Source organism: Sturnus vulgaris, chromosome 2 (genome assembly GCF_052056855.1).
Source record: "Sturnus vulgaris isolate bStuVul1 chromosome 2, bStuVul1.hap1, whole genome shotgun sequence".
Lineage (NCBI taxonomy): Eukaryota > Metazoa > Chordata > Aves > Passeriformes > Sturnidae > Sturnus > Sturnus vulgaris.
In genome coordinates this window covers 14,773,408-14,797,304 of record NC_142244.1, presented here as the reverse complement: position 1 = coordinate 14,797,304, position 23,897 = coordinate 14,773,408, and the positions used below count along the sequence as shown (strand labels likewise).

Sequence of the window (23,897 nt, the reverse complement as noted above, 5' to 3'; positions counted from 1 at the left end):
TATGAGGGGAGAAAAAAATATATAAGATTTTTGGTAGGCTTTTTAAGAAAATGAAATATGCCTACAGTATTTCACCCACAAACAGATGGCCAAACATAACAAACCAATAGTATGTAAATACCAGTGTTAAGAAGATCTGTTGCAATGCATGAAAAATTACTGGTTTCTTGGCTGCTACCTTCATACAGACTAAACTTTCACCCAGAAGTGTGGGATATATGTTATTTTTTTCATAGAGACAGATGTAGACTCAAAGTTGCCATCATTTAAAAGTCCATTTTTTGAAGAGTGCAATTCAGAATCAACAGACGCCCTTTAGAACTTGTAAAAGTAAAATAAATGCCCAGAGCTCAAAAGTCTGAAGATGCAGGCAGTGAAAGGAAATGCTGTTCTGTTTTCACGAGGGCTGAGAGTCCCTTGCACCCACATAAGTCTGTGAGAGAGAACTTGTGATGGAAACTCGAAAACTGGAGCAGAGTTGTTGCAGCAGGCAGGCTGTGATTCAGTGAACTTCTGGTTCTGTGTCACACCATCATCAGAACACTGGCACTAAAATGTGTCTTCCTGCTTAAATTCACAAGAAAAGCAATGATCCAGATTGCATCTTAGTGTGCTGCTCCTGGAAGCACAATTTATTAACCACCATCAAGACCTACAGTCTTTTTCCAGGTGTGCTGCAAATAGCATCTCTAGTATTTGAAGACTAAAGTATGCTAAGGGTGTTTGCTCATTCAAATTGCAATAATGAGGGATCTTGTTTTAATTTTAGAAAGGTCTGTACGAGTGACTCAACTTGTGACCTCAGGCAATTGATTTAAAATCTCCCTCTGAAAATGGCTTCTCTTCTCTGGAATGTGAATGGTGCTGGTTTTACTCCCCTTGTCTAGTAAAGCATTTTGAGTTCCTTGCATTAGAAACTTTTGTCTGGCCTTGGTTCTGTACAGCATTGTGCAAAGTAGAAGTCAAACATTACAAAATATGGAATGGGCAGAGATCCCAGTTTTGAACTGAGATTCTTCTGCTTATTATTTTAGAAGAATCAGAAAAATGTACTAGAATTTTCTGAAAATTATTAGAAATGATGAAGTGAGTATTGATTATTTATAGTCTAAATTATTAGCCATTAATTAAAAGCGCTTAGACAAGCTATTTCTTTAAGAAAATAACCCATTTCAAAAAATTACTTTTCGTGCAGTTAGTCAAAATATGTTTTTGAATATTCTCTAAAATAAAATTACAAAAATAGCATATATTTTTGAGATAAAAGTATCTTTTCATGTTTTCCCCTATTGTTCTTTGTTACTAATATAGTAAGATTTTCTGGAGCCTTTAATTATTATTCCTGTTTTTATCAGGATCGGGGAAGTAATTCTCTGGTTTGAGATTTTCAGGAAGTACTATTTGTAATATATTCTTTCCCAAAGAAGACTCAGCCCAATATCCTTGCATCTTACAATTTTCAAAGTATATTTTCCTGGTATTATATATCTTCAAATCATTAGAAATAATATGTGGCAACATGCTTTTGGGAATTTGCATATAGTTGATTATTTTGGCTACAGTTAACTACAGTTATGCCTTTTTAAAAACCAAGTTTAGAGATTTGTTTGCTGTTATGTCATTATATCAATGGTGTGGATTATTTCAGGAATATTGTGACTAAATCGAATTCAAGACCTTCTGAACATGAAAGCTGAGGAAACAGATGTGAGTGTTATGTGTTAAGGTATTTAAACGTGCCTTATCTTACTCTGTGTCTGTGTGATGGTTGTTAGGAAAGATGGGTCTGTCCTTGGTCACCACAGAGCAGAGATCAGTGCCTGCCCCTCATGAGGAAGTTGGAACTGCAAGGAGATCTCCTCTCAGTCTCCTCCAGGCTGAACAGAACAAGTGCTCCTTCTTTAGATGCTGTCTAAGGGAAAATTAAAGCCTGTTTAGTTGCTATCCATTTATTATTCAGGAACCCTATATAAAAAAAGATACTGGAGAAGAGAACAGGTACTTCTGGACAGGTCACAGAAAGAAGGATTATCTCCAAGCATGTAAAAGTGGCTTTTTTCCAGAGAGAATGCTGGTTCCTGAAATTGTAACGAAATGTTCTTCACGTTTCCTTCCTCCTCTCCCTAAGGAATCATGTCTTTTATAGAGGTAATGCATCCTGGAATTCCTCTTATGTCAGTATTCCCTCTCTTAATCCTAAACCATTTTATCTGGTATGGAAGTACCGTGGAAGGATGTGAGTCAGTAGCCATTAAAAGGTTTCTGGGCTTCTGATGTAAACACAAGAGAAACACAATGAATGAAGATATTGTTCTGAAATAGACACTGAAGGACTCTTTCAAATTTGTCCACATTAGTATGTCAGAGCAAAGTGTCAAGTTGTAAAGAATGTATTTATAATTTTGTCTCAGTTTCGATACCATTGTTAAATTTGATTAATTTCTTTAGTTTCCTCAGTTCTGTTCTCACTCTGGGTAAGATGCTCCCTTGCCTCCATCGTCTTTTCATACTTTGCCAACTTTCCTTGTAGAGAGCTGAAAATGTGTTAGAGATCATTAACATGACTAATCTCAGTACTTTTACAATAAGCATTGCTAGCTCTAGCAAGATAGACCATTTCCCTCTCTATGTTCTGAAATGATGGAAGTAAGCTCTAAATTCTGTTGCTCTCAAATGTTCTCCTATTGATGCCTCTCCATTTGGCTTTCCTGTGTGAAATTTATGTTAAGTCTAATATGACCACAGCCTGGCAGCAGAGATTGTTTTGTCTCTCAGAGTGTTATCACCTGGGTTACATGAGCAAGAGCAAAGCTGATGGTGGGAAAATTGAATTAACAACACAAACATAAGTTTTGCAATGAAATTAATTGATAATGTTTACATTTAAAGCGCAAAGTATAGCAAATACAATGCCAGTCTGGTTACATTAATATGAAGAGAAACAGAGAAACATTATTATAATAACAATTTATTACTTGTACAATTTAATAAGGAACATTTTCTCGTGACAAGCTGGTTAATAAGAGCAGGCAGTCAGAACTGAATATGCTTAGGGAGCAAATGATAGTTTTTATTCCTATGGGTTTAGTTTCAAATTGTCTAGGTTTTCTGCAAATGGGAAAATGAGAAATCATCCAGTGGTAATTGTGAAAAATTTCCCTCTCCTGTTTTCTTCAACCACTTAATCAGTTTCTTATTGCAGGATTCATTTACAACTTGCTCAGTTTTGAATTAGATGAGCAATTATTCAGTTTTTTTCTTAACAGACTTGGGCTTCTGGATTTTTTTCTTGCAATTCTGACTTTCTGGACTAATCTTTTTCCATTCCCTCCTCTTTTTATTAGTTTTTTTGAATGTCAAAAATCTATCTTTGGTGCATGGTATGCACTATTAATAAATTTCCCATTTACTCCTATTCACTTTTTGGTGTCCCAGCACATGATTCTTCATGAGTATCTTCTGTCATATAAAAATATCCACACTAATTGACATCTGATCTCAGGAAAACACAGCTTTACATCAAATCATACATGTTAATGGAAAGGAATTTAGGGTGTTCTCTTACTAATTAATACTCTTATGGAGTGAAAAAAGACCATAGGACAATCTCAGTGCTGAGCTTGCTAGAAATTGTTGCCAGAGTAGCCTATAAGATGTTTAATTTTTTGAATTAGTTGCTCTTTTGCACTCTTTACTTAGAGGCTGGTTTCATGTTTTCCTGGAAGGACTCAGTTTTCAGCTGTTAGCAGTTATTATCCAGCTGAATTACAATAGCACACAAAATGTGAGTGGTGCATTCCAACCATAAAATGATGCATCTTTTGCTCAGAGGATTTGTGTTCCATATCACTGAATCAGTGGAGTTGTGCCAGGTTATGCCATCTGAGGATTTGGCCCTCAGTAGCACACATTATTCCATTTCCAAGGGCCATTACTCAAATAGAATAACCCAATCACACTACAGGCTAAATGTCTGCTGCTCCAAACTTGGGTACAGGAACTTCCCTTCTCTAATTGTTGTGATAGAAAACGAAAGTACAGGTGGGCAAGTAGTATAAAATTTATATGATATTTCTTTTTTCTCTCTTCTAGAAATAATTTGAGGTCCTGTGGAAGTGAGATGTGACTTTCAAAATGGACAATGATTTTGTTTATTTGAACTGCCCCTGTTAAAATTTCTAATTTCAGTGGCAGCTGTTAGGTTGTTGGATTTAAATGTATTGAGGGCTAGACTTGGGCCCTTAGAACTTAAACATTGACATGTAAGCAGCCAGAAATCCCTGGCTCCCTACTCCCTGAACTGTGATAGCTGCATAGGTCAGAGTGGGTAGCAGAATTATTTCTAAAATTGCATGATTTCTGTTAGTAATAGTACTAGAAAATGATATGTAAGTAAGGATATGGGAAAGTACTTAAGAGCAAAGGTGAAATAGGAGGCTTTAGGAACTCTATTTGGCTTTGACAAGTCAAAACAAAGCAGAAAAATTCCCTCAGTTTCAATTTATATTTCATTAGCACACCCATAACAGCAATAAAAAGAACAAGGTACAAATTTGATGACTTAGCATTCACACAGAAGCCATTAAGAAAATATTTTGTTGATATAAAAGATTTTCTGGGGCTTTATAGTGAAAGATGTGTGGTACTTGATAGTGATGAAAGTTGGCTGAAAATATAGTGCAAGTAAATTCTACTCCATTGTATCTGTGGGTAAAAATAGATTGGACTATAAGGGATTATTACATATAAAGATGTTGTTGTTAGTAATATATATTCAAAAGTTTGAGGATGACCTAAAATCCTAGCTTCAGGGATGACCTAAGCCCCTGATGTTTCTGAAATGGAGAGTTACTGATGGCAAGTGTTTCTGTTCACACGGAGAGCTCAGGTTGTGCTCAAAGCCTTCCTTTCCCATCTGCTCTGACAATAACAATGCCTTGCTCAAGGAACTCCTTGTTGCAGGTGTTCAGCCTGTGAGCCCAAGTCGTTCACTGCCTCATGCCAGGCCACACTGCTGCAACTTTGAAATTTAATTAGAGCTAATCCACACAGTTACAATCTGCCTGGCTTTGAGCGTTTATGGAAAAGCAACAAAATGTGTCAAACTCGGGAGAAAAGACCTTTCTTTCAGACTCTGGCAGAGTGCATTTTCCCCATGAATTATTATATTGGGAGAGAGATGTTTTGTAAGATCATTAGAATAATATTAAATTGGTGAGATGTTGACAAATAGTTTCTCTTTATGTATTTAAGATTAATAATGGAAGATATCTAAGATTAATTTCATTTTAATGTAGAAGTGTATAGAGAAGGTTCTTTAGCTGTATTACCTAAACGGGTTGTTAAGAATGTGCTGGATGTTGTAATCTCACTTTAAATCCATCTGGCGCTGATGACTTAGAAAGCTTATGGTGTCTCATCATGGCAAGAAGTGAGAAAAAATGGGCATTTTTAGGGGAATTTAGCCAAAGTGGCAATATACTGGGATGGAGTGAGTTGTCCATGTGTATCTCCTATCTCGCTTACTCTCTTCCCGAGCTGTCAGCTGGTTAAAGCACAAAATGAGAATATAGTTCCCTGATACCACAATGACAGTTTAAGTAGTACCTTTCCCTGACCATATCTTCTATTGCCAAGTCCCTGAAAATTGCTTGCGAGAGTGTGAAGTGCATCAAATCAGATCAGGGAACTGATTTAGATTAAAAATAAAGCCTCCTTCTCCTCACCTTTATTCTTTTATCCCATTTCATTCCCTGGCCCGGGCTGACAGCTGTGCCAGCGGCTGTGTTAGCACAGCATGGAGGAGAGGAGGGAGGCAGCAGGGACAAGGGCCAGGAGAATTAGTATATTTAGTATATATATATATATAATTCTACTAGCTAGAGTTAGTATTGAACTCCTCCTCCTATTGAATTATGGCCTATGTGCTGCCAGTCTGGATGTCTAAGGTCAGGATTGCCAGCAGAAGAGGGAGAAAAGTTTCTGGACACTTTAATATCTCTGCAGGTGCAATTAATAAGGAACTGGGACTGGTCATCCGTTGAGAAAGTGTCTGAAACTTATTTTATGAAACTGTTTTAAACTTAACCCTCCTAGGAAATTTAAAACTTGTTTGAAGTAGATGCAGGAAGTAGCACTGAGTTAGAACTGAATTTTCCGATCTTTCCCAATTAATTAGGAGTTATAAAGGCGTTATAAAGTACCTTTTCTTGTTGCAAGAGCCCCTCAAGTACACACAAAGTAGATCTCCAGGGACTTAAAACTTCCGCTGTTGTTCAAGTGACTCTTTTCCTGCAGCAGGGTGCAACCCTCTTTGGTTTGATCAAGTTAGCCAAATAATTTACAATCTTGCATCATGACTAATATATTTTGACAATACCTTGTGCTGTTGTAAAAATTACTTCTAATAAATGTATGTGAGCTTCTCAATTTAGGAATCATCTATAAACCTAATATCGACAACTTCAGAAGTAAGAAAAGTTATCTGAAAGCTCAGGTAGGATATTTTAAGATTTCAAACAAAGACACCAATGCCAATAGTGTGCTATGAATACTTTTTTTGAATGCTGCTTCTTGTAAGCTCTTATAAATGGCTGTTGGGAATTAGCATGAATATGGATTTTTGTTTCCCTAGTAGCTCACCACTGTTGCAATCTGTGGTCCAAATCATTTGTACAAAATGATTTTCTGTAAATTGGAGTACATATATGTGTCCATGTGTTTATAAATGCACATATATGCAATCTATATATACATATACACACACATATATTTCATTATTATACTATTATCTGTGAGGGCAAAAGACTTTTGGAATGCAAATTCCAGATTAATTTTTAAACTGCATAAGTCTAACAATTTTAAAAGAAACTGTGCCATATTTGTTAGCTTGTATCTGTTGCACAGTATTCAGTTAAACACTTAACTTGCCTACTCATTGATCCCATGTATTTATGCAGAGCTATGCTCACTTTTAAATTCAATTTCCTCAGGGAGAATACAAATATTTTTAATTTTGTTTTGTGAGCCATATGTTCAAGAGCCGCTACTAGTTTGCTGTTTCAACTTTCTTTGCCTTTTTCTGCCTTTACAACATTCCAGACATTCAGTAGTACAGTCTAAATAGAGCACTGTAAACATGCCACTAAAAAAAGTTTGTTGTGCAATGTAATTTTATTATGAACTCAACATTTATTTAGTTTTATCCTAATATCCCCTCAGTTGCTCAGTTCTTCTCTGAAAAGCCATCTTTCTTTCTGTTTATTTTGTGAGTCAGCTTTTATAAATTTATTGCTCCTCATTCCTTTTATCTTAGCTCCAGCATTGTGGGTTTGCTACAGGGCTACTTTAGGGTGGTTTTTATTTTTATTTTTAATGTGTTTCAGACCACTAGACCATAGTAAATGTGTCTTCATTGAATGATGGCTAATTTTTTTTTTCTTTTTGCTGTATTAAATTTGTCTTTCTCTTGTGGTCATCTACCCATTTTCATGACTCATCCTTCTTCTTCTGTTTGGTCTTGACAAGAAAGTAGAGCCTCCAGGGATCAGAGGAAGAGCAAGTGAGACCCCAGGAGCAAATGGGCAGGAGAGGCCAGGAGCTGAAATGCTGCAGCCAGACTGGATGACAGTTTTCACCTGCTGGCAGGGGGAGAGGGCTACAGCATCTGCTCCAGGGAAAACAGCAAAGAGGAAAAAGTGGCCTCATTTCATAAAAGGTGTAACTAAACCTGTGCAAGAGGCAAGGAGAAGAGACAGAATCTGGCTTTATCTTGAGTGTATTTGTACGTGTGATAAATTTCAGCTTGGGAAATAACCAAAATTATTTAATTGCATCATTAAATTTTGCCATCTGCAGATTTTAATTGATGCTTGATTATTAGAGTGAGATGTCCTGTGAACATTTTGAGTAGTAATTTGAAAACTTGAAGCACAGTTGCAATTCCAGTGATGTGGATCCTTTGCAAGATGGAGTTATAATTATTTGGATGCCATCTAAAAACTGCATTCCCTCCTTTGCTACATAATTATGTTTCTGTAACCAGTGGATTTCCCGTATCAGATTTTGAGGATTCCACTCTGAAACACTTGTATAGATCAAATTCCCTTTCTGTCGAAGTGCTTTCCTGGCCTATAAACTTGACATACAGGATGAATTGTCTTAATTTCTTATGAACACTAAGAATCTAGTTTCCATCTTGTAGGAATTTTTTATCAGGTTCTAGCTGTGACAACATATTTTTTATCCCAAACAATGCTCTACTCTGCCTTATCATTAGTCTTGGCATCTTGCTCACTGTAATCTCTCTCTCTTCTCCCACCCCCCATTACATGGCATTTTAAATCTTCTAAGTGCTTCATGTATGTTATTTTTCTCAAGTTTCAACTCAAACTTCCATGATATGCTGCTTATCTCTAAAGGTCAATACTGATTTGATATATCTTGGCAAGCATTTTTTGCAGTGTGAGGTAGGGGAACAGGATATCAAAATTCCCTGTCTTTGCATTACAGAGTCCCTGTGGAGAAGCTGCATCAAATTTTTCACATTATTTATGACTGAAGCAAAAGTAACTTTCTGATTGTCCTCATTTTTGTGATTTGTCCCCTACTCAATGTCATGCTAGCTTCCCTCTAGAAGAAAGTTTTGGGATCATTAGTCAGATGGGAGATCACATACCTTTGTGTAATTATTTGAGATGGTTAGATACCATCTAACCATATAGGTAATTCAGTCAAATACTTTGAGCTAATTTAAATATAAAGTGCACTAAAAATCTCTACCCACTTCTGCACCAAAAAAATCACCACCTACATTTTAGCTGCTGCTATTGTGAACTCCTGGGATCACTTTGTGTTAAATTTAACTTTGAAATTGCTAACTTCTTTATACTCTTTCTACTTCAGAGTCTTTTCTCATTTGATTATGATTTTTTTTCCTTCTAAAATAAGGTTTTATCGAGGTGGGGGTTTGTCTCTTTTTGCATGTAACAGATGATAGGAAAAGAGAAAATGGCCTCAAGTTGTACCGGGGAGGTTTAGATTGGCTATTAGGTAAAATTTCTTCACCAAAAGGGTTTTTAAGCATTGGAACAGGCTGTGCAGGGAAGTGGTTGAGTCACCATCCCTGGAGATGTTTAAAAGGGGTGTAGGTAGGGCACTTATGGACAGGGTTTAGTGATGAAGTTGGCAGTGATGGGTTTCCCTGGATGACCTGAAAGGTCTTTTCCAACCTAAATGATTCTATGGTTCTCTAAACAATTTTCTCTGTAGTGTAAGGGAATGGCAGACTTTGTGGCTACTGGTCAGTGGGTGGTAAATTCTATACCTGAATATTGAGGTAGCTGAGAAATGTGCCTCTTTGTCTAGAACAGAGATTTAATTTCTTAGCTTAGTCTGACGAAAAAAAATAATGCAGTCCATGAAGAATTTAAAGTCTATTCCTGTCAATGCTAAAGGAGGAACAAAACCAAAACAGGACAGTGTACAATCCCTATAAACAAGAATTTTAAGAACACAGGGATAGAACCAAATAATCAAATTAGTAAGTATCCATAATAAAGAATTACTGCTGATGCGAATTGTTTTTCCCCTTGAGTTGTCCCTCTGTTTCCTGGGATGTATGTTTTGCTTCTTTTCTTTTTTTGGTGTCAGGTCATTGTCTTAGTCTTTTTCATCCTAGGTTCATAGTTACTTTGAGCATCCTTCTACTTCTATGGCTTGGAAAACAATGGCACTTGGTTAAACTCTGCCTTTTGAGAGGAACCATTATTACCGTCCTAAGTTGTGCTCTATTACCAAGTTTTCCAAGCACTTACTGGCTCTGTACTAAGCACTTTGGAGGCTTTAGTAAACACAGAAATAATAATTATATTAAAGCTGAAATTACAGCTAGGGCTATGAACAGGAAATCCATGCCTAAGTGCATTTTCATCCTTGTTTAAAGGAAATGAGTTTTGGGGAATTGGTTCTTAACATAATATTGTAGCATGAAAGTAACTTATTTGGTGAAATATTTTCAGGTAATTGTTATGCCCACTTAAGACACACTGAAAACATAAGATCAGTGCTATCTTAAACAACTAGGGCTGTGGGATGAAACCTATCTTTTGTTGAAGAAATCTGGAAGCTCGGTAGGAACGTTCTACAAAAAGACAAAAGTGAGAGTGACATAGAAAACTATTTGTTTTAAATCGCATAGACAAATAATGACATAATTGAAGTGAAAAGCAGAAATTTCATTAAAATAATTAGGGGCATTCATTTAAATATTAGAGGTGACATTAAAAGAGAATAAATTCAGAACAAATATGGAGAATATGGTCCAGAGACAGGTCAGGGTTGTCACCACTCAAGTGGAAAAACCCTCTGTGCTGGCCTAGTGCACCACAACCCTAGTACCTGCTCCTTTTGACTATTTCCATGCATCCTTATTGATTTTAGTTTTTCAGTGGCCTCACATTCACCTGATGTTTGTCCCTTTCGTGTATCCAAACTGCAGGGCTGTAGGATTGGTTATGCATGGGGTAAAGGTTTAGAATCTGATTTTAGCTTTTCAAAGGTACAGAGGGGGACACAGAGTAATTCCAATGCAACAAGCTGTATAGAATCCTGGCCCCTCAACAATCAAAGTCTTAGTGATCCTCCACTCCTTTGTGAACTTAACTGTGTTTAAAAATGGAATTAGAATGCTGATGCCAATAGAAAAAAATGTAGGATGTATAAACAAAAAAAATGTCAAATACAAGAATGTACAGTTGCTAAATTTTAATGTGTTGCTCTATACAGCTTTATTTTTTTTTTAAGTTGTATTTGGCTTTCATCATTCAAGTAATAACTACTGTTAACTATATTTGCAAAATAAAATTCTAAAAAGAGCAATTTCCTTTATAAACAATGAAAAAGAGAGTGCTGAATTTTTCCATTTTATACCTAAAACCAGTTATCCAAGAAGCTATAGTAAGTATGACTTGTGTTCACACAGTTTTATTGCTTTAAAATCTGATCTTTACTATTAAATGTTTATATACTGCTTTAGACACCTTCTCTGTGTTCCTGAAATTTCAGGCGTGTATTTAATTTGCTGAGTTTGTAGCATGTATGATGTAGTGACTTGAAATATCTCTCATGTGTGCAAAGGTATTGCCAGATAATTGACTTTATGCTCCTGAACCTCATTTTCTTCAATAAAAATTATTTATACTAATTCAATAAAGACTAATGGGCCTGTTAAAATTAGTTGCTTTCAAAACAGTGCATTTATTGCCATAAATATCCCTGCTTTCTCCAGAAGCAGAGGAAAGCTCAAGGTCTTAGTTTTCTCCACAGAAAGAGTCTTGGCTGCAGAATTGCTCACATTACACACACAACACCCTAGACACGTTTTGTAGAACTATATAAAACCATTCTCATTATTTCAATTTATGGTGTAACTGGGTGCCAAAGCCTTTGAGCTTTGGCTCAATGTGAGCACAATGCAGGTTATGAAAGGACAGTATAAATGAAAAATACCTGACCATTACACAAAGGATACTGACACTATTGTGCTCTATCCAGTTGTTTACTGTGCAATAGTATGGAAAGTCTATTATACTAGTTTTATAGTTACAGATGCTGTGTTGGGACATTCATCACATGGTCTTGAACAAACATGGGGAAATAACCAGTTGCCTGTTATATACTATATCCTCAAGACAACAGCCCTTTTCCCATCTAGGGGAATGCATTTTTCAAGCAATATTGATTTTTCTTTCATTCTTCTGTCCTCTCCTCTGTCCTTAAGAAGGCAGTTTTAGAACTATCTTTGGTCCTTAAACTTGTTTACATGGATTTGTTTAGCCTTTCTGGTTGTTTTTTTTTTTTTTTTTTTTTTTTTTTTTTTTTTTTTTTTTTTTGGTTGTGTTTTTTTAATTTTTTTTTACAAAAACCTTGTATTCATTGAAGTTAAATGCTGGACTGTGATGACCAAAATACAGTACTTTTGTGGGTCAGCCCCCTGCAGGACATGTGTCATTTTTGGCTTCTGCTGTCAGACAGCTGGAGGGATCTGTAAAAAATCTTGATTTGTTTCAAATGTTACTTAAAAGCTGTTAGTCACATGAAAGCCTTTTGAATTAAACGTTCTTACCAACAGGTCCTTGGTTTGATTTGTTGTCACTGATGTATGTCAGACAGATCCCAGTAAAAAACAAACTCAAATGGCTGCCACCATGAAATTGCCAATTAACAATGCTATTTTTGACTTTAAGACAAGGAGTAAGAAACCTGGGTTTTTAAAGCCTCTTTGTGCTTTGATGAATACTCACATGGATGGGTTCTCCATGCACAAAAAAGCAACAAGCTTAAAAATTCAAGAGGAGCTAGCAACCTGCCCTCAGCTGCCTTCTGTGCAAAGAGACCTTTGACCAAAGTTTTGAAGCTCAGTCCCCTTGAAAATGTTTTGATATAACTCTGGCCTTTTCCAGGTAAACGTAAAAGTCTTTTGAACAGTGTTGCTGTAAATGTGATTTGTGAGAAGAGCAAACAGAGTTTTGAGCAACCTGTTTGACAGGTAGTGATTCATTTGAGGTTTGCTATTTATGTATTTGAAACTTCTTCCTTTATCCCATTCTTTTTCAAATATTTCTCACTTTAAATTTGGAAGAGATCATGCCTACATATAGCCAACGTGAAAAAATATTTCTTTTTCTGCAAAGCATATTCACATAAATTTCACTTTTCTGTGAGAACAATCTGTGTAGATGAAGGCAAGTGTATGTCAAAATAGGATGGAGAAAATGTTTCCTCTAGGTCTCTGTTTTTTCAGCTTTTCTTATTCATTTAATGGTTGTTATCCTATCTTTATGATTTGAAGTTTACCTTCCAAAGAGGCTCATGAAATATATACATAAGAACTTAATAGGGTTAATTAACAAGTTCCAGTGATGGATTTATTTAAAAAAAAAATCCTATGTGAAGTTTCATTTCGCTGTAGACATGGCTTTTCTTATTTTTAGATGCTAGTTTCATCATCATGTGTTTGAAAAAATGTTCTGACCCCTACATCAAGAGCATAAGCAGAAAGAGCTGTTGTGGGAACTTCATATGAGTATTCATAGGACAACCTATAATTTATGACTTATGTTTGATCTTAGCCTTTTTAATTAGAAACATATTGCATCTGCTTAACATTGCTGCTGTTTTGTTGCAAAAGATTTTCTGTATCAATTAATCTAGTAATATCCCTGAGCAATCTGAAATTGTTGAAGAAGATGGAAATTGGCTGATGAATGTATTGGTCACTTCAAAGGCATGTTCAAATCTATCTTCTTGCTGTCCTAATGAATATGGAAGCCTGCCCAGTGTGTGATTGGATTTTAATGACTCCAAGGTCAGGGACTTTGTAAGGTGTGAATCTGCTTGCAAGGTCACTAGTGGGAAACAGTGCACGGATCTGAAAATAAACAAGGAGCTGTCAGGGATGTTAAGTTTTTGTAGAAAAACCCTTGGGATGAAAAGGTTAATAGGTGATTGCATTGTAACTTGTTTTGAAACTCAAAACGAGCTGTAATTCTACGTGCATTATACCTTGCATAAGAAACGGTGGTAATTTAAAATGTGGGCAGTGTTTGATTGTAATAGCACCCTAGCTCACCAAAAGCTTGCATTTGCCACTATATAAACCGGTCCACATAATCAACATAGGCTCCAAATGCAGACCTTTTGGAGAAACAGGTGAAATTTCCTGGTCTAAACTACCCATGAATGTGTAAGTACATTTGCTTCCCACAGAAAACTCAGACTAGCAACTCCTCATAGAAATTCAGCCGGCGTGTACAGCAGTTATCCTCTATATTAATTTGCTATTCTGTAGAGATTATTCAAGCTGCAGAAAAAATAATAGGGAATGAGTCTGAAAATACTAAGAAAGTTTATGAATTACTTGTCATAAGGTACTTGACTTCTGATAGAACAGTACATGCTCCTGCATGAGGAAAATACAAAAAAAAGAAACAGAACCACAGAGGGGGAGAAATTTGGGGGGCTGATGACAATTTTTTGGTAGGATAAAAATTTAATTTACTAAGAAAAAAGCCTCAGAGCTGTTGGACAATTTACCCTGCTGGTTTGGGGCAGTGAGCAGTTTCAGACATGGCTACAGCAGTTGCAGTTTCTGTCAAGCTGTTTGTACCTATGGGAGGTTTCATCTGACAGGCATGTTCAAATGACTGCTTAACATATTAATGTATAGTGGAGTTCTATATAAACTATTTTCTGTCACTGGAAAGTCCCCAGACTTAGTGACCAAAGAGACAAGAAAAAATACTACAAATACCCCACAGCTAGGGAGCAAAAATCAGTTTTACTCAAGTCCAAGTGTTCTGTAAATTTTTTTTTTCCCCCCACAGAAAGTATATGCATGTATGTCAGCATACAGATTTTTGTATATGTCTTCTACTCCACATCTGTGGACTTTATGTCCATGTGGAAGCTGCTAACAGTGTTTTGGCCTGTGTGATTCATGTTTTCATGATTAAACTCATCAGTATATCAGTAGTAACCCAAATTTAGCTGCAAATTTAGTTGCCACAGAGGATCTGCATTTAAAACAAAGACTTGGAGTTTTTGCTATAAATAAAAAATATGTTGCACACTTCTCAGAATAATGCTTAGTCTTTGCATTCTTTATGGTGTAATATAACCAATAGTCATATAAAAAATAAAGCAGAAGTGTTTTGCCAAGATTGAAGATTTTCTTCGTTTTTAGTTCATCCTAGGTACATTCACTGTAATCTTTTATGGTGGGCCACTGCTTCATAGATTTCACTCTCCTGAATGCAGAGGCTCGGGTTTCTATTTCCATCTGGTTTTGGAGTATAAGGGATGAGGAGAAAGGTGTTTTGTTTCCACTTGCTCACTTATTGATTATCAAGAATCCCTTTTTCTTTCTGCACTCTGCCTGGCTACAAGAAAGACAGGAAATTGACTGGGTTTTCTTTAAATGTTGTTTTGGGCTGATAATGGTTTGAAAACAAAAATTAATTCAATTTCCTTTTTCTGTCTTTAAGACACATTGAAAATGTCAGCATTGATATTGCACAATTTTGAAAAAGAATAAACTTGAAAGTAATGACGTGCTTCAGTTTTATAGTGAAAGCAGTGAAACCTGTTAATAGGAAGAATAGTACCTTTGGAATTTCCTTTGTTTAATGGCTGATTCTAATGACTAGAGTAACTCTGTATATTCTTAGTGTTTGCAAGCATTCTTTGTATAATCTGTAACGGGTTTGTAGAAATATGAACTGAATCTATGTTTTTGCAGCCACTTGATGGAGAGCTGCTGAAGGCATGGCTGCAAAAAGCATTTCTTTAAGGCAAAACCTTAATATACTAATCTTTAATAGTTGTGATTCTATAATGTCAATTTTCAAACCATATGTTGCATGTTACTATCATTATATATATGAATTTATTATCCTGTTCTTTCTATGTAGTTGCTGGTTTTAATTTTTGAGGTTCAAAACTGTGGGCAAGTTTGTCAGCCACATTCCAGTTTCTGCTTTTGACCTCTGCATTGCCTCTTGCATAGACACATTGACAGTAAGATTAGTGTCCAAGTCCCCTTCTGTTTTTCTATTCTTGCACTCTCACTAAATTTTCTCATGTTCTAGATATGTTTGACTGTAGCTTTAATTTTCACTGATTTTTAACAACTAATCAGTCAAAACTGTATCTTTTCACTGGTTTTCTGTGCACTTTGTGATAAAGTGATATTTCTGAAATTCCAGCTGTTTAGTCAGCTTTGGTAAAACAAAATCTTGAGATTGGGAAAAAAATCTATCTGCTACACTTTTGGATAATTTTCTGTTTCAGCTTGTCTGATATTGAATTATGCAGTCATTCTTATTTAAATTCTATGTTTTAAGGACACACATCAGAGCTCCATGAGTGGTTTAATTGAAGTGCTGAGTTATATTTTGGAATTCTATACCACCAAATCTGTGGCATGTAAAATGGCAATCTTAGAAACAAATGACTTTTTTCATTAAAAATATCTGCTAATTTACTGCAAATTGCACTAATTGCTCATTCAACAGTAGTAATGCACACAGCTTGGTATAAGATCTCATCTTCAGTGGATTTCTGCTCTCTGTACAAACTCCAGTCACATGCAGCAGAGCTGGAAACAGTTCCAATGAATCAAAGAAATCACTGGCCTCTTTTATTCTATTTTTAGTGTCCTCCCCATTGCTAGTAGAGCTTTTACTGTGAAAACATGCTGTTGTATTTTTTACTGAAAATATGATGAGTAATTATTTTTTAAAGCATAGCCAAAAAGGAGAATAATCTAAGGGCATCCTACCCAGAGCCTGTTGGAGTGGGTAATTAGCAAGCCACCATGAGACAGTTCTGCTTGCATGAGTGTTAAACATTTACGCCACTGACAAGTGATTGAGCTCTCTCCACCCCAGAGTGAGAATAAGAGGCCACCAGGTCCCTCCATCAAGAGAAGGCCCATAAAGTTACTGCATCCCTGAGGAAACAGAGCAGGAAGGAAAAATGAAGAGAGCTTGGTTTTATAAAGGACTCCTGCTTCTTTTCTAATTTTCCTTTGATAGCTGAGCTTCCTTAAAAGTAATGACTGGTGAAGATGTGACAAAGACAGGGCTGGGGAAAGAAGAAGGGAGCTTATTCAGGGACATTAAATTAGAATGCAGATGCAAGGAAGATTGACACATTAGGCACTGTGGAAAGCAGAATGCACTGCTGCTAAACTGTGTGACAGGAGAGGCTGTAAAACCTAAAATCAGCTGTGAGAAGAATAGAGGAATGGGATCAGCCCTGACTGAGTATGTGACTGAAACATTCAGAGCTTTCCCAAAAATCCTTTAATCTCTCTGCAGTTGTCAAGCCCTTCTCACCTCACACTTCTGAGGTGGCCTCACCTGATGTTATACTGTATGGTTTCAGCTGATTCCTGCTACGTTGCAGAAAAAGGAGCTTCATTTTTCATTATGTCTGTAATGAGAGAGTCGTACTTAGCAGTCACTGCCTTTATGGTTGCTTAAAAATCAAAAGAATCAAAGGGCTGCTTTGTATATGCAAGTGGCAAAACAGCAATATTAGGAAATTATTGAAGGCAGCCAGTCAAAAAGTCTCTTCATGTTGAACATTCCACTGTTGTATGCCTGACCTGCTTGTTTAAGTTTGTAAACTCTGGAGGAAAAATACTGTGTTATCTAATTGTATGGATCTCTGTGTAGTAAATCTTCAATATATATATATATATATATATTTATATATATATTAGTGTTTGGGTACATTTGGAACACAAACTCAAAATATGAATCAAAGGACATGCAATCCTGCAAGCAGAATACCTTGGGTGAAAAGGCAAGTCATCTCTGGTAGTGCTTCTGAGGGGTAGAGGACCTTTCCCTGCCTCACTGGTCATTTGGTGGCTGAATTAGCACTGCCATATGGGAGCTCTGGGCTCCACTTGCAGCCAATGCAACAATCATCTACTTGGCTGGGGAAATTCCCAGTGGCAGGTGGATGTTGCTGGAGATTTTTATGGAACATTGCTTTTCTTCTTTATAACCAGAAAAGGCTTTTATTTTCCTTCACCACCATCCCCATAAGGTTTTCACTAGAAATGAATCACAGCCTCGGGGGAGGATGGGTGTGTTCTGTCTGTCTTCTGAAAAGTTCAGCAGGCAAAGTTTGTATGATTTTGTCTTTGATAAGGAAAAAAGAAAAAAAAAAAGAGAACAAGACATTTCAGAGCTTTCAGGAGATGGGAGATGTAAAAGCAAAAACTCTCTGAACTGACTGTCCCATCAATTGCAGCATGAAGGAAACAGGGTTTGACATCTCACTGAACAAATTTATGCTTTTGCAGATGTGTTTAACTTTTCTGCCATTTCCCACTGAATAAATAAGTTTCAATTTCTGAATGATGAAGGACATTAATATATATTTTTAAATTTACCAGTTCCTCCTAATGACTAGGCACTGATGCCTAAGTTCAGAAAAAGTACAAAGATTTATGAAAACAACTCACTCTCTCAAATATGCTTTACTATTAAATAAAAGTGCTCAGAAGCCTAATGTCAGGGGTCAAAAATATGGAAATTCTGGTCTGGGTCCATCCACTTAATTTTAGATGTTTATATGTGAGTTTTGATATTTTAACTCCTTTTTTTTTTTTTTTTTTTTTTTTTTTTGCCAATGGAAAGAACTCGGTGCTTTTCAGACATGAAATTATGCTGATCTCAACTCCTTAACTTTGGGTGAGAGATCTGACCTCTAGATGCCTGTTTTCTTTCTCTATATCCTCTCTAGCTCAGATGTACTTAAATGGAAAGAAACCCATCTTGAATCCTAATTGTTAGGAATGCTGACAGCTTAGAATTTTGTTCAAACATGGGAGCATCTCTGATATGTAAAATATACATCTTGATACAGCTTGTCATCAACCTAACACCCCAAATTAGATTTCCTAAATGTTATATTTATATATGACTCAGTTTCCCATCTGTGAAATATTCACAGAGCGCTTCCTCACTTCAAAGACATGCTGTAGATTTTTAGAAAATAGTAAGAGAAGCCTTTTAAGGTGATAAAAATTTTTATGTAGAGCTATAAAATGCTGTTGAAACCAGGCTTCAACACAAAGGGGTTTCTAAGGAATTAGGCCACACCAAAAAAAAAAAGTGAAGGAATTAAGGAAGGGATAAAAAATACCATTCACTGGATATCACTCATTCTCTGCATAAACATGATAAAAGTTCTGTAGATGTCAGAACATGAGATCACATTGCCAAAGTGTGCCATGGTCAAGAGGTTAAGAATCAGATCACATGAGCAATTTATGTGTGGGGGTTTTGTCATGTTTTAATCCTTGAATTTGTTGCCCTAATGATATTTTTAGTGCAGCATTTAGTTTGTAGTTTGATCGAATAATTGGCAAATACTTCTGAACACAATTTCAAAATTTAATTACTCATTAGATTTATGCATAAGTATTTCTTTTAATTTTTTTAATGAGCATTTGAACAATCTTTTTAATTTGAAGGAATACTGGTGCTCATACAGATCTTCATTTTCTTGGGCAAACAAGTGTATTTATCAGCCAAAAAAGAATGCTTGTTGTTTGCTATTCAATTAATTAATATTTGCTAAACATTTGACTCATTTTTTCTTATTAACAATATTATGTTGCCCTAGCATACAAAAATAGCTGCTGTGGTAAGACTCTTACGTTGATAAACTTTAAATGATAAATTACTTTGGCTCACACTCCGTCTAGATATTGCAATTTCTAATCCCCTTAAAACTGACTTAGTGTAATTTTGTCATCCCTCTTTTCCAGACTGCAGTGTGAGAGTTACACAGACAAAGCAGAGGAAAGGAGGTGAGAAAAGAGCAGAGCCAACCACTGAAACTTTGCAACCACCTGAAAAGGAGATTGTAGCCAGGTGAGGGAGATCCTCCTTGGCAGACAGCAACAGGACAAGAGGACAAAACCTCAAATTGTGCAGGTGCTGGTTCAAGTTGGACACGAGGAGGAATTGCTTCACTGAAATGGCTGCTCAACCTTGGAATGGGCAGGGGGTGTTTAAGGAAAGATTGGACATGGCACATGGTCTGGTCAACAAGGTGGTGATCACTCAAAGGTTTGAGTCGATAATCTGAGAGGTTTTTTCAAACCTGACTGATCCTCTGAGTGTGTGTAAGGTATGTGCCACAATGATTTGCCAACCTGGTGCAAAGGCAGCTTTCAGCAGCCTCAAGCCAGGCAAACTGAGGTTAAATTCCCATAGTTTGTCGTGCCTGCAGCACTGTGGATCTGGCAGAGAACACGCTGGATAATTTCCTCCATTGAGTTTTTACTGACTGGTGCATGCATGCACACACATGCACTACTGCTCTGGACTGAGTGTGTTGATCTAAAACTCTGGTTTGTGGAAACAAATGTTTTCATTAACATCGTAATAAAAAGAAACAACAGAAATTTTTCCTGACTTGCAGATAAGGGCATCGTATGTGGTAAACAGCTGGAGTAGAATGAACCAAGTATTACTCACACTTAAAAGCGTTATTTGTAATTTTCTGCCCAAGGTAGAATTGATTCCAGTTGGAAAGTAGGAGTCATTAATTTTTTTTTCCTTCATAAGAATGCAGGATATAAGCCAAGGATGTCTTGGGCTGTCAGTCCCAGATCTATCATGTCACATTTTAATCATGTCTGCCAAAACTTAAGAATGATCTTTTATTTCCTTTGCTTTTTACTGTTTTCTAATAGAAAGGAGTTTTAGACTCTTGCTTCCCTGATGGTGTGAAGCCTTTTTTCACTATCCAGCCTGGATTTATTCTCGGCCAGTTCACATGCATTTGTTTCAATGTCAGTGTTGATAATAACACAGCCAGGGTGAAATAGCTCATTTTCTTCCTTCATATTTAGGGATAGAAGTTGCATGTCTTCTGGCTCTTTATTTTGTTCAGGTAAATACTTCAAGCCCTATTGTTCTCCTTCTGTAAAATAAGTTTTTCACTTTTCAGTGGTGCAAGGCTAGAAAGGACTGACTTCATAACTTGAGGCAAAACTAGTATGCCAATAATGTACATTCCTGCTTGCAGAAAGTGCTGTAGCTATTACATCAGGCTGGAGATTGCCACGAGGTGAATGCATTTGGGGTCAGAGGGAATATGACTACTTAAGTCTCTGAAACACATCATCTTCATCTCTGAATCTGGGGGAGATTGCTGTGAGCAGCTTCTATAGAGCAGGGCTGATAGTCATCTCACTGAGTCAATACAAGTTCACCAGTTTAGAGATGTTGGAGATCAATCTGATACATTCATTTTTCTAAGTTTATCTGTGTTTACCCTTGCACCTCTTGTGTGCCAATGTCCCAAGTGACAGGAATCATTGTAATGGAAAATAGAAGAAAAGCTAAGGGCAAAATATATGTTGAACTGTTTTTAGTAGATTTAAGTATACTGTATTGTTGAATACAGCCACAGTATATTTTAAACCCAAAATATGACATCTTCCTTTTTTTGAAAAAAACCCAACACCATAAGAAAATTCTTAAGTCACTCCCCATATTTTATTTTTAGGGAATAAATACAATAGTCTTCTAATATGCAAGGTTGTTATGCATTATGACTATAACTTCACACTGAACTTATATCAGTTTTAGGTGAGCTGCTTTCTATCAGTTTCCTGGATAAAGTGGGTTTAGGTGATTTTTTCTTTCCCTTTTTAGGATTTTCTAAATTACAGTAATCTAATTCTTGCTAATGGATCTCTAATTTGAGGATTTTTTTCTGTAGCACACAGCAGCTCCAGGACTCCTGAAGGTTACAACAATGTAAAATATTTGCTTAAACCAAATTTTCAAAGTGTTTTTTGTCTAATCTTTTACTTTTTTTTTGTGTCTTGCACTATGATTATGGAAATACAAAGATGAATTTCTGAGTTTTTTCTCATCCCTACTGGGACTTTTGCTTGTCCAAGGAATTTCTGCACAGGAAAAGGTCAAATAAGAGGGCAATCCAAATTGTGGATCCTTTGTCTTGCACACAAGTTTATAAACTCAAATTTGGAGACTACATTTTAAATTATAGCCTTTTAAGTTTCTTTACATTTCTTGGGAAGATTAATGTTTGAGATCGTAATGCATAATATTTGAATTATTCATTTTAATTAAAATTGATCATGAGAACTAATTAAAAGACATGCAACTGGTTACTGGCAGCATAGTTGGACTACTTTTCAAAAATACCATTTGGTGTTCAACATTAGGCTCATGTTTATTTTAGAAATTATATTCTATAAATAATAAGAGGATATAATTAATTCTGCATAAGAATTTGGTAATCTAGTCTTTCATAAAAATATCGAGCAGTGCTTTCTGGTTTTGGAAAATCATGGGTTCATTCTCTTTTCATATAAAGTTTTATGCAGCACTCAAAAATGTCAATTATCAAGAGGTTTAAAATGACTTCTTATTCATTTCTTTTTCTCTATATTTTAAAGTGGGATTCAGCTGCCTTCCCATTACCCTTGCTGATATATTGTGGGAGGATACATAGAATCATAATAAATAAATCATCTTTTAGCAAAATAAACATAGAGAGTGATCCTCTGGATCATCAAATTCAGGAAATTTATTATAGACAAACTGATTACAAAAATCAAATTTTACCTCAGCAATAAGTGGATTGTTGACTTCATTGTTATTGCTCAGGAAATTCTCGCCATTCTTATAATTAGAAGCTCTCAGATTTCCAGTCTAAATGTATTAACTGCCAGTTCATGCTCATTTTCTTTGAAAAGCTCTTTATTTGACCTCAGATTGTGACTTGATGACTAATTTTGAGAGCTATGATGGGAATCCATTATCACCTACTCAGAGTGATGTTCTTAATGCATTGCCTAATTTCCACTACATGAAATATAGTTTCACCATTTCTATTCTATGTCTCGCTGAGGTTGTTGAAAGGAATAGAACCAAAAGAAATATTTAAAGAAAGAGTTTTTAGCCACTTTAGCCTAAGATTTGTGCAGTGACTTCAACAGAATGGAGAGATGCCCGGGACTGTAAAAGTCGAATTTAATAGATGAAGGTGAGCTAAGATGCAGTTACTTCTATTTGTGGTGAAAATATTGCACTGAAGGGAAAAGGATTATGCAGAGAGGAATAAATGAGACATTCTTTAGAAAATTTTGCATCCTGTGTTTTAATTTCTTTGAAATTTTTCTTTTGAGTCTATTATTCAGAGAAAATTTGGAGCTCTGACTATATAACTTTTTTTTTCTCAAGTGTCATGTGTTTCCTGGAACTCTTACATAGTTGTTTTTCCTTTGAAATAATTTCTACCGGTGTCAGAAAAAGATGCATTATTCTACATCCATACTGAGAATCAATTTCTCAAAATAAAAGCCTTTCAAAACACACAAGATTTTAGGGCTGCATTAGACATAGTTGTGTTACTCACCTAGTCTGAAAATGCTTGAAAAACTCTGACAGGGAAGTGTCCCATCTGTTGCTACTAGGGAAGTGTTAGTGGGATTTTGGGATCTTTACATAAAGCTGAATTTAAAAACCTTTGACATTGACTGTGATGTTCATGTTCATTACCTTTTTGAAGACCAGATCTGTTTCCAGTAGAACAGCTCACACAGACTAGGAATTTCTTGTTGCCTATGTGGCTCATATGTATTTTTTCCCCTCTCTGTGGAATGAACTAGGTTGGAAACATTTCCTAAGCAGTGAAGAACTCTGACCCACATTTCCATGGCATCAAAAAATGCCTTCTCAGACAGCATGGCAAAGTGCTGCCCTCCAAAAAATGAGCAACATGCTGAAGAGTTGCCTTAGGACACTTCCTGTGAGGATCCAGGGAGAGCTGGGTTGGCAGGGTCAAATGCCAAGGATATCTATAGAGGGAAGAAAACATTGGTTAATATCAGCTGTGTGCCAACCTCTGTGTTTAGTCCCAAACAGAACTAAAAAAAAATTTGGTGTTGTTGAGTAAATAGTCCACAAATTGCAAAATGGATACACTATTCTGACTCTGAAGAACCTGGAGGTGGAGGATGTTTTGCTCCTATGATTCTGCTGTGTTGTAAAAAGAATATTGGATAGGTTTACCTTCAGCAGTGGCAAATGGATTTGAAGCACAAACATTCTCTCTGAAACGACAGTTTCAAAATAAGAAGCCCAGAAGATTTTATATTTTAAAAAAAAAGAGTAAATTTTCATGTACCCAAAAGTCTCTAAATTGTCTTTGTGACGTAAATTTCTTACACATAGAGGTTCCATTAATAATTGTTATATTGCCACTGGTTAAAAGTATTTGTGAACAATTGAAATCTCCAATAAGTTACACTTCAATAACAAATGTTC

At 36.1% G+C, this 23,897-nt stretch overlaps 1 long non-coding RNA gene across 1 annotated transcript in view; it reads left to right on the top strand.

The window, feature by feature from the left end:
- LOC148224629 (uncharacterized) overlaps positions 1–20,122 on the top strand; it is a 30,568-nt gene extending 10,446 nt beyond the window's left edge. Inside the window, exon 4 of the long non-coding RNA XR_015801928.1 lies at positions 19,352–20,122. This is a non-coding gene — a long non-coding RNA (uncharacterized LOC148224629). The remainder of the gene's footprint in view (positions 1–19,351) is intronic.
- Positions 20,123–23,897: the final 3,775 nt, after the last annotated feature.